Source organism: Miscanthus floridulus, chromosome 1 (genome assembly GCF_019320115.1).
Source record: "Miscanthus floridulus cultivar M001 chromosome 1, ASM1932011v1, whole genome shotgun sequence".
Lineage (NCBI taxonomy): Eukaryota > Viridiplantae > Streptophyta > Magnoliopsida > Poales > Poaceae > Miscanthus > Miscanthus floridulus.
Window position 1 is genome coordinate 84,266,259 of NC_089580.1, and position 11,753 is coordinate 84,278,011.

Here is an 11,753-nt window from a genome sequence, read left to right on the forward strand (position 1 = left end):
GATCTCTTTGGAATCGACTGGACTTTGGGTGGCAGCGTCCGGTCATTGCCACCGGAGCGTTCGGTCAGTAGAAATCATGTGGGATTCCAACTCTTATCTTGTTTCCTTTTCTATCATGGTTGAGGCCACCATATATTTGAGTCACCTATTGACCTAAAGCCCCAACCGCCGCGCCAACATCACCGAGCCCATGCCCTAGCCATGCATCTCGCCGACGTCGCCCTGGTCCAGCGCTCGTATATCACCACCACACAGCCACGCCTTCCCGCGCCAGCATTGCTGCGCTGCACCTTCCTAAGCCCGTGCGTCGCTGCATGCCCCACATGCCACCACATCTATGCCACTACAGCTCACCCATGCCATGCGCTAGCGCCACCCACAGCACATTAGAGCCGTCGTGCCACCTCCCTACACCACCATCACCTCATGCCAGCGCCTCCCCTACTGCATTGCTCCACCCAACAGTGCCACATTCACTACACAGTGCCAACCCTAACCCTAGCTAACCTAGTGGTTCTCCATGATCCATTCCTTGTTCTTTGGTTCGCCGGTTCATCAGGTAGTAAGCCCTCGTTTCCAATTTTGTATCTATTGCTTGCTTCCTTAGGGTTTTGTATCTCTAGATATATTGTGACTTTTTATAAATCTGATCTATTCTAACGTGTAGCGAGTTGGTGTTTTCTAAGGCCACATTGGCAGTTGTCAGTCAACTCAGGGCCAAGCTCATGAGTACGGATCAAGGCCAAGCCTCGGAAGTGATAGTTGGCAGTTGATCTTTGTCAGCGGTAGTTGTTCTTCTTAGCTTCATCAGATGGCGCGTGTCAAGAATGTCAGAGGAGGTCCCGGTGATGAGGATCCAAGGCCCTCGCCTCACCAGCCTATGGATGCAAAAGGCAAGGCGATGAAGAAGCTAGCGACAAAGAAGCGCAAGTACCCTGATGCAGATACAGCGAGAGCAGCCGCAGTTGTAGAGGCCACAGAGCGCGCAAAGAGAGGAGGTACTTGGAGTGGTGTTGTTATTGCAGATTAGCTTTCTCCATCTACGACGGCTGCACTTAAGTAGGTTGAGTGCCATCATGGTGGTCCAGCTGGGACTATCATGGTTGGAGGATGTGTGTGGCTATTGATGAGAGTCAGCCTCAGGGGGAGTCATAGCAGTAGCCACAGTCAGTAGAGTAGACTCAGGAGGGAGAGCAGGCCGAGGAGATAGAGCAGGCACCTCAGCCACAGCTTCACCGCTCTGGTCATACCCGTGCTCTAGTCACACTAAGGTCAAAGACACAGCGAAGGGGTTCTCATCCACCGCCTAGACCATAGGGTCCACCTCCAGTGACTCACTTGGATTTGAGGGCCGCTGTGGCCAAACAGGTGCAGCAACTCAGATTTGTGGACTTTGAGCAGTGGTTCCCGCTAAGGAGAGATGACTGAGATTTAGAGGGTTTCTACACACCACTGTAAGAAGATTTTTATAATGCATATCTCAACAGTGGGGTAGTATTCAGATCTCAGAGGGTGTGCAACATTGAGTCCATTATAGCAGTAGCTAGAGAGCATATTCGCCCTTACCTAGCTCATCTACCAGGGCTAATAGATTTACTTGGACGGACAGGCTTATATGTTCCATCTTGAGTCTGTTAGTTCTATGCTACACTCTAGATTGACCCACAGCACAGATTCATTCACTTTGCTTTGAGAGGTAGAGATTACAGGCTGATGAGCTCTAGGGTCAGAGAGATTCTCAAGCTTTAGGAGCAGCCAATCCAACTTCATGAGGTTTGCTATGGACAGACCATGCCTCCTAGATGCCCTCATGGCAGTATGGTACCCCCTACAGATCTAGTCCACCATTGCTTCATAGAGCCTTTCAGCGAGGGGTCGAGCAGGACACCCAGTGATCTCACTCCTACTGCTAGAGTGCTTGATGCTATTATGAGGAGAACCCTGCTTCCGAGGATAGGGTATTGCAAGGGCTTGACATGCATATAACTATGGCTACTGAACTCTCTGATGCAGTAGACTATGTTTGACATTTAGGATCTCCTTCTATCAGAGATGGAGGATACTATTGCAGAAGGGTTCAGGGGTCACAAGCAGCTACCATATGCTCACTGGATTATATTCTTGATCCATAGGGCAGTTACTGTGAGGCCACCTGAGATGCTGGCAGAGTATAGTGGTGCTACTATACAGTTCCCTGCATACAACATGACTCAGATGATCTGCCATAGTCCAGTGAGGACACCTAGCCAGCTGTGCCATCGTCCAGATGTGCCAGACACTACAGCCTAGTAGGATGAGACCATCAGGGGCATAGCAGCTATAGAGGAGGAGCAGTTAGATTCTCAGTAGGAGGGGATGGTCGAGAGTGACCCCAGTGATAGCTCAGATGATGACTACCATGATATCCCTCAGATGCCTCCATGATGACATGACCATGAGGCCGGTAGCTCCAGTTCAGCTCCACCTATACCATAGATAGACCCCTCTCTACTTGCCATACTTGAGCGGATGAGGTAGGATCAGGCTCGCTAGGCTCAGGAGACCCCTCCTACATTTGCATAGTTTCAGGCTCGGTAGGATGAGTTCTAGCAACAGTAGTAGGCGATCCAGCAGCAGCAGCATGCTATACAGCAGTAGCAGTAGGCCATGCATCAGGAGCAGCTTCTCATGTAGCAGTAGCTACTTGGGTTTATGCAGCATGTTGTGATAGCCATTGGGACTCCACCGCCACGACCTTCACCCCAGCTTAGTCAGCCTACCACCACTTCTATGACTCTAGTTGTACAGCCTAGTGGGCTTCAGAGTCAGGGACCGCCAGTGCCATAGTTTCCTTCACCTACAGAGCAGGTGTCCCAGTGGTTTGTTTCACTAGTGCCAGCCCCATAGTTCACTCCTCTTCATATGGGCTTTACTCCACCTCAGAGTTCATTAGTGCTCACCCTAGTTTCTAGGAGTTTTAGTGCTTCATTCAGTGAGTTGACAGGGTAGCCTACTCTGCTAGAGCTACATGTTCTAGGTCCTTCCATAGTTGCACCTATTACTGAGACTATAGAGACACTCCCTTCGTCAGTTGCATCATCAGAGCAAGCAGCGCTAGTTATAGATCCGACCTAGACCGCTTCAGCATCACTTCTAGCTACAGAGGGTCAGACTGCTTAGAGCTCAGGATCAGATGATGATGGCATATAGTTCCAACTCGCTCCTCGCACCTCAGCGCCTGACTTGTCTACTGTAGCCCCACTGACCGACCCTTAGGTTTTGGTGTTTGACGCCAAAGGGGGAGAGGGATCGAGTATGTTAGTCTTAGGGGCAGCGATACATTTAGGGGGAGTCTATTTATTAGCTTATCTATTACATTTGGAGTTTTATGTGTGATACATTTTGCATTCATGTTTACTATTATGCATTGAACTACTTAAGTGTGATTGTAATCATGATATTAATGAGATCATGATATTTATGTGATATGTGACATGTGTTCTCTCTACTTTGAATTATTTATATGTCATATCACTTGTGTTATGCTCATTTGCTTTGCTTTCGCATTTTACTAATGCAAATGAGCTTTATTACTTGTACTCATGCTTATTTCATATCTTTGGAGTATATTATGTTGGCTTGGGTCATATAAGCTTGCCTAACTCTTTTGTTCTTGTTGTTAAGAGCTTATATGAACCAAGCATGTTAAAAACCTTATCTCGTTCACATACTTGAGGTGGTATTGTCATCAATCACCAAAAAGGGGGAGATTGAAAGCATCTAGGCCCATAGTTGGGTTTCGGTGATTAATGACAATACGTGATTACTGTGACTAACGTGTATTTTGTAGAGGCAATTAAGTTAGGTTAGGTAATGGAGATCGATTGGGCTATCATGGTGGTCATGCCCCTACGATGGAAATAATTTCCATTTTCAAAGGATGGACGACAACGTTAAGGATGGACTAGTTCTAAGTGTCGTTTGGTGTTGAGGAGACACTTAGAGTAGTTTAGGACTTTGTTTTTCCTTTGGCCGTACTATTAAGGGGGGTATGGACGTGCAGTTTGACCTAGGTGAGTCTAGGGAGTTAGGTGTGGTGCACACTTGCTAAATCTATTGGAGTTAGGTAGCTCCTAAAAAGCCCTTAGATCCATTGGAGCAAACTTTATTCACGTATGATCGAGAGTTGGAAGTGAATGGAGGGTCAAATGCTGACTGGATGCTGGTTCTGTAGTGACCGAATGCTGGCGCAGAGTTCAGTTAGTTCATTTGATCAAGGTGATATCATCTGGATGCGGCCGAATGCTGAGAGGTGAGTGACTGGACGCTGGGTGCCAACGTCCGGTCAACTCTAGTAAAGTTCTAGAGAGGGAAAATCATGACTAGACGCGTCCGGTGAGTGCTGACCGGACGCTGCCCAGCGTCCGATCACAACTTAAACACTAGAGATCAAGGAGAATAGACCGAAGCACCTGGTCAACATGACCGGAGCATCCGGTCACCCTGCAGAGGCACATAATGGTTCATTTTTCAACCAAGGTTATAAATACTTCCTCCATTCGTGTGAGGGGTGACTTTTGCTCATTCCAACAGCTGAGAAACACCTTTGAGAGTGCCAAGAAGAGCAAGGTCCTAGTGAGGTGATTGAGATTTGAGAATCCCAAAGAGAGCCCTCATTAGTGAAAGCAAGAGTAGCAAAGTGTGCATCCACCCTTCTCATTAGGCTTGTCTTGGTCAAGTGAGAGTTCGTGCTTGTTACTCTTGGTGATCGCCATCACCTAGATGGCTTGGTGGTGATTGGGAGCTTGGTGATCATCCGATGGAGCTTGTGGATGACCCAACTCAAGTTGTAAGCAGTTGTGGGTGATTCACCGTGACAGAGTGTCAAAGAATCAACCCGTAGAGAGCACTTGATCCTTGCACGGATCAAGGGGGAGCTACACCCTTGCGTGGATGCTCCAACGAGAACTAGTGGGGAGTGGTGACTATCCGATACCTCAGCAAAACATCACCGCATTCCTCCTCTCTTTACTTTGAGCATTTATTTTGAATAATTCAATTCTTGTCATTTACATTCATAGAATTGCCATGCTAGAGTAGGATTGGAATATAGGTTGCTAAACTTTTGTGTGGTAGATCAATAGAAACACTTTCTAGGCACAAGGGGTTAATTGGGCTAACCGTAGGACTTAATTATTGCAAAGAAATTTAGAATTAGTCCAAGTCACCCCCCTCTTGGGTATCTTGATCCTTTCAGCTTCTCAGGTGCGGCTGGCAAAATCTGATGCCATGGTGGCGGGTAAGATGGATTCTTGGAACACCTTTATTTTGATTTCTATTCTCCTTATCTTGATAGCTCTTTTGTTTCTATGATTGCCAGCCCTGACGGTGCAGTTGGAGTCCCTCCAACTGGCAGCGAATGTGGCTATGGTGGTCATCAACGCCCGGGGTCCCCTCATCAATGCACACCTCCATGACATCCTAGCCCACGTCTAGGAGATCGCCCTTCATGGCATCCATCATGGGGCATCGGTGGCACTAGCCACGGCGCAGGTCCTGACTAGGTACGAGCTCCACACCATGGAGACCTGCTTCTTGATGGGCGATGGCCTCAAGGAGCATGAGGAGTTGATTGAGGAGTTCATCGACGCAGTGGAGGCCATTGTGGATATCACATCCGCTTAGGATGTAATTAACAATGTCTTTGATTAGTTTGTATTTAGGGCAAACTAATATGTGAAAAAAGTATCCTATTTTTTCTATGATTGTATCTTAGTGTGCTTTCTACAATGCCTTTGTATGCGTCATGGTTGTCTCTGTGTTTGTTTTTTCTCTATAAGCGATACATCTCATATCGGCTTTTCTCCCTTCGGGTCTATTTTTTGAACTAGAGGCGATACCCTTCTGGTACCGGCTATTAGAGCCGATGACTAAATAAATTGGCAGTCAAATGTTGATCCAAACGCTACGATAATATTCCCTCAAACATTTTCCACCGATCGCTTCTTGGCAGGTTGCACCATAACTTTTCAGACCAAAGATTAAACAATCGACCGATCCAGGCCATGCATCTCGGTTAAGCAGAACAATCTTTAAATTCCTTTTAATAATTCTATCAACTCTAGCTTATACTTAGGATTCGACTTAGCGCTCACACACGTCGGCCTAGGCCTATCTCTAGGACCAATGTTTATTCCCTTAATCCACCGGCCGACGCGAAGCCATGATTATCCATCAAAACAAACTTTCAGAGCCGATTGCTTGGATTGGCTATTGACTTTCATCCCTGATCTTAATGAAGCCTCCTTCCCATAGCTTGCTAGAAAAACACTTGAAGTCTTCCAGCTCCTAATATGTTGGATCGGCTATTTCGATACTCATAGATTCATCAACGCGAACCAGCTCAACATCATCTCCATGCCACTGAATCAGCATTGATGCATGGTTGATGGCACACAATAGTTTGTATGGATCCAATCATGAACAAGGAGTAAAATGTATGACCCTTTTCCATCAACGATGAAGAATGTGGTGAGCAAAGTTTTGCTTTCCGATTGTCAATTCGACGTTCATTGCCCCCTAGTCTTAGATGCATTACCTCCGAAATCCTTAAGCATCATATCAGTTTCAATCAAATCAACTAGTCCCTTGCCAAGTTTGCAAAAAGTGGTATAAGGCATAAGATTGATAGAAGCACTTCCATCCACCAACATCTTGCTCATCGGCTTCCCATCAATAAACCTTTTATATATAAAGCTTTTAAGTGCCGATGCTTGACTGACTTATCAAATATAGCCTGTTGTATCACTATTAACTTGGCAACTATCTCCTCATACTTTGATTCATCAAAATCGGAATAGACTTCTTAGTCTGCTGGAGCTCTAAATTCCAATAGCAATAGAAAAGCCATTTGAATATTAGCCGATGGTTGACCCCTATCGGCTGTTTGTTTAGCACGCCACACATGAGGTCTACCAAATGCCCAAGCCTGTTCTAACTGTTTGTTCCTTAGGTGTTGCACACTCCTTTTCTAGCTTCTTGTCAAACCTCCTAGACACCATTGGCCTTCCTGCCAAACATATCCTTCATCATTATCTTCTTCTTCATAATTAGCCCAGTTTTGATCAACAACTCGCTTTCCAAGCCGATCATGAACACTTTTATTTTTTAAGCACCGATCCATATTATTATGATGATACTCTTCTCGAGCATGGATAGACCAGCGGTTGGCTTGAGATTGCCTAAACTCCTAATATTGCTCACTGCACTCTAGATAATTATTTCTAGTAGGCAATTTCAAACCTTTATTCCAACAATGTCTGAAGAAAGGACAATTCCAATGTGATTCAACTTGCTTTCTTTCACACCTCTCTTTCTCTTGTTGACGCTGATATTCTTGCTCTTCTAACCAATGCTAATAATCCTTTTCCTTCTACCGCTGCCATTTATTCAATAAAATTTGAGATGTAACACGTGGTCTTGACGCCCCATCCCTTGACGTCTCTCCCTATTCATATTGACTCTTTTGTTGGTCATGATGCCTTCTAATCTATCTATATTCATCAGTCGATATTTGCATCTCGGGATCGACTATTCCAGTTTCTCTTAATCTGGTTGATGTTAGGACCTTAGCCTTTCCTTTGAGAAACCTAGTATCAACCATGTTCTGATCTCTTAGGAAAGGATTATCATCGACTTCATCTTTCGAGGGTGTATCAAATTTGAGCCCCCCTTGCTGAATAGCCCTCTGTATATGTTGCCAGAAAACTCTGCACTCATTAGTAGAATGAGAAGTGGCATTATGGAATTTGCAAAACTTCTTATTCTTCAACTGATTGGGAGGCAACATAACATGGTTGTCGAGCAACTTGATTTGTCCCTTCTCGAGCAAGAAATCAAAGAGCTTGTCTGATTTTGTGATGTCGAAATTATAGCTTTCTTTGACTCCTCTTTCCCCAAGGATTTGGCACCGTTACTGTCTTCTTACCCCAATCCAATTCAGTTGTGGCAACCTCTTCTTCTTCATCATCCTCATAGCCATCATCAACTAAATATGGATTATAGGTTATGGCAATTGCGGTACTTTTCTAGAATCAGGTATCTCTACGCATATTCTGAAATTGGCTATTGAGCGCTGCCACTCATTGAGCTAACTAACCCAAGTTGTCAAATTCTTATCCTAGTAGCTTCTCTCTCCATGTTGGCAACATTCCTTGAATGACCAATGCAACCAGCTGATCATGAGTTAAGTTCAATGAGAAGCACAAATTTCTAGTCTCTCAGAACCTTTAAAGAAACTAGGCGCTCGATTCATCAGTTCTCTACCTTATAGTCATCAAATTGGTAATTCTCTTTTCTCATGTCCCAGTATAAAAATATGTATGAAACTTCTTCTCTAGGTCAGCCCAATTAGCAATGGAGTTAACTGGCAGCGATGAAAACCAAGTGAAGGCTGGCCCTAATAGAGACAAGAAGAAGAAACAAACTCGATGGGCCTCTTCAGTGGATGCTTTGCCCAACTGTGTAAGATACTGACTGATATATTCTATTGTGCTTGTGCTATCTTGGCCAGTGAACTTAGCAAACTTTGGGAGCTTGTAATTTGTAGAAAGAGCGACAAAATCATACCACTCTGGATATGGGCATTTGTACGAGAAGGTCTACCCTTTTGGCTTCAAACTGAGCTTATTCTTCACCATCTCGGTCACTCTAAGCAACAATTCATTAGCATTTGAATTTGAATTTCTCTGTAGTTGCTGACCCATCTATGGATTAAAATTTTGGGTACCTTCATACCCTAGATTTGGAATCATGTGAAGGGTGTTGTAATCTATGCCATAATGATATCCTTGTGGAATCTCTATCTGCTGGGTTCTTTGCTGGTTTGCTACTTGAAGTCTCTGGTTGTGGATATTAGGATCTATATCTCTACAAATCCTTTGAACTAATGGCGCTATTTTTTGAGCCAATGACGATATTTGGCCTAATGTGCCAAAATTGACCATTTGATTCTGAACTTGCCCCATCGGCTATTGCACATGCTGCACTGACGATCCAAGATTATACTATATCTGATTAGCAATAGCTCCTTGAACTTGCTCAGACGAGCTTGGAACTACCTGGACCTCATCATTACCAGTTAGTGCTTCTTCTTGATGGCTAGTACTAGCTTGATTAGTCCCCTAAGTCGACGGATGTGGAATGTTGTAATAAGTCGGCCCAACCTGATCAATTGGAAATCCAAGAAACACCTCTTTCATGGTGTTATGGAATGTGTTCAAGAAGACTGTATTATGGTTTAATATGGCATCATGAATTGATTTGTTTATAGCTTCTACAAAGAAACACCTAGCTTCAGCTTCATCTGCATCTATCTGCCCATGCAACAGAACTCTTGGTAGTGGATATTTTTGAACAACTTTATTGTCACGTGTCTTGGTGTAGGACAACAAACATTTATTCTAAAATTCTTCTATAGCTTTGTTGATGACATTTTTATCTTCATCAGGTAGGTCTTCATAAGGCACCATAAGGATATCATTGTTATTGTAAGTTGCCCTGATGATTGTGGGGTCCCACCGGGCATGCCACAACGTGTGTCGGTGCAAAAATGTGTTGATGCTCTAAGCACACAACAAGCCAGAAGGATCTGCTTGACGGAGCAAGGCTAGAGATCTACTTGGCTTCAACACAGGATCAGTCGACCCTGTGAATTCCTCCCAAGGGCATGCTAGTCAATTTGACCTGCAATTGACAAAGAGAGAAAGTTTATCAGTAATTTAAGGTGGAACATGCCAGTTTTGCCTAGACAGTTCTAAGTGTGCCACTTCAGGAGCAGCCATTGTTAGCCCACTAGATCTTCAGCATGAAGATGTCTGACCACTCACTAATGTTGTCGAGCATGCACTAGAAATGCCGACCACAAACTATCATTGTCCTCCCTCTGGTCATAGTGTGTGGTCGGACAACGTTGTGTGGTCGGACAACGTTGTGTGGCCGGACAACGTTAGTCATGGTCGGTAGCGTTGGTGAATGGTCGACAACACTGGTGATCCAGTGGGCCAACAACTAGATGGGAAAAATTATTTTTATGATGATGAATGTGGTGCATATAGATGTAAATAAAATTATTAATTAGACAAAATATAACCAACATGAAGCATTGAGCCGATGAATCTAACGAGAAAGGATATAACATGCGAACAAATTGGCTATCTAGTGCAAATGGGTCTACAAACGCTCTGAATCTAATATGTTACCATCAACAGTGAGGGTCAATTGGATCGATGGTAGCTATGATGATAATAACAAACTAAAACCAAAGAATCCATAAAACCATCTATACATTGATAGGCTCTCCAAAAGACATGATATATATGTGAAGGCTCAAACGAATTGGCTGAAATTGCCGATTTAGTTGAAAAGGGGCTACAGCGTGTGAACAATCGACTATTAACATGGATGGATCTATAAACTCATCGGACTTAACCTGCTGTCTCTAACAGTGGGGTTTGACCAGATCGATGGCAATTATGATAAAGATAACAAATCAAACCTTTAAAGTACACAGATCTATACACATTTAACAGAATCATGGAGACACACTATAGGCGTTTAAAGCATAGGCGACCGACTATTTAGCCAATGCAGGCATAGCAAAGAGTTAAGGTCATGCCTGATCGAGAACAAATCTACCAACTAGCATCCTTCAATCTAAAGTACCATCAGTGGAGATCGACTGGGTCGTTGCAGCCATAATAGTGAACTATAGACCAGATTTAACTAGCTAGCAAACCTCTTCAAGAGCATACATGCCTTAACCCGTCGCTTATTGTAAGAAACATCATGTTGTGACAAAGCAAACGATGGACTAAAAGGATGTGAGGCCAATCTAGATTGATCTCGATCGGGTGGATTGATGTTGCTGAAAACTAATGACCCGTAAGAACATCGGCAAGATTGGTAACTTAATGAATCTACCCGAAGGACGCCACCCATAGGTAGAGCCAATAACTTGACTGTAATCTAATTTGAGCAGTTGGAGGTCGACCAGATCGATGTAGCCATACTTGAACTAGATAAGAATCGATAACTAGCTTACACTAGAGGTTGAAGTGGAGGTCGAACCTAACCAATGTAGCCGTACAAATAGAAGTATAAGCCATAATGGTACTTACAGACAAGCCTAAGGTCAGGCGGACGATTCAACCTTGTTTGTTGAAGAACTCACCAAGATCTACACTACTCCTACTCCTAAGGGTTGGCACAGAGCCAAAAAAAGTAATTTGTATTGATTGATTGACTGATCTTTATAATGGCTAGGGTCCAATATTTATACTCGGAGCCTAAGCATGATTCCTACTCAAGTATGACTCATTACAATCTTTGGTATAAAGAAAATATTCCTAATTTAAGATAACTTGGACCCTAATCTTTTCCTTTTTGTAGAGTCCAATATATATTTCCCGACGCCAACCGTAGCTCATTGTCATTATCTACTGATGTCATTCAAGAAAGCCGATTCTAGTGCCGCATCTGAATCAGCTGATATCGATTCTTATGCAATCGATTCCTTGATTGACACAATCGTGGAGGCTTCAAGTTCCCACGTACTTCTTCCCATATTTTGGTGTAAACACATACGTGTCGCCCACTCATACTTTTTCTTGATCAATCAATGTCTCATAGGCCTTGAAATGGTATAAGTGACTTAACAAACCTCGCGTGGACTCGATCAAAGTGTTTCATTTTACACAAATATCCCTAGGTAGTTG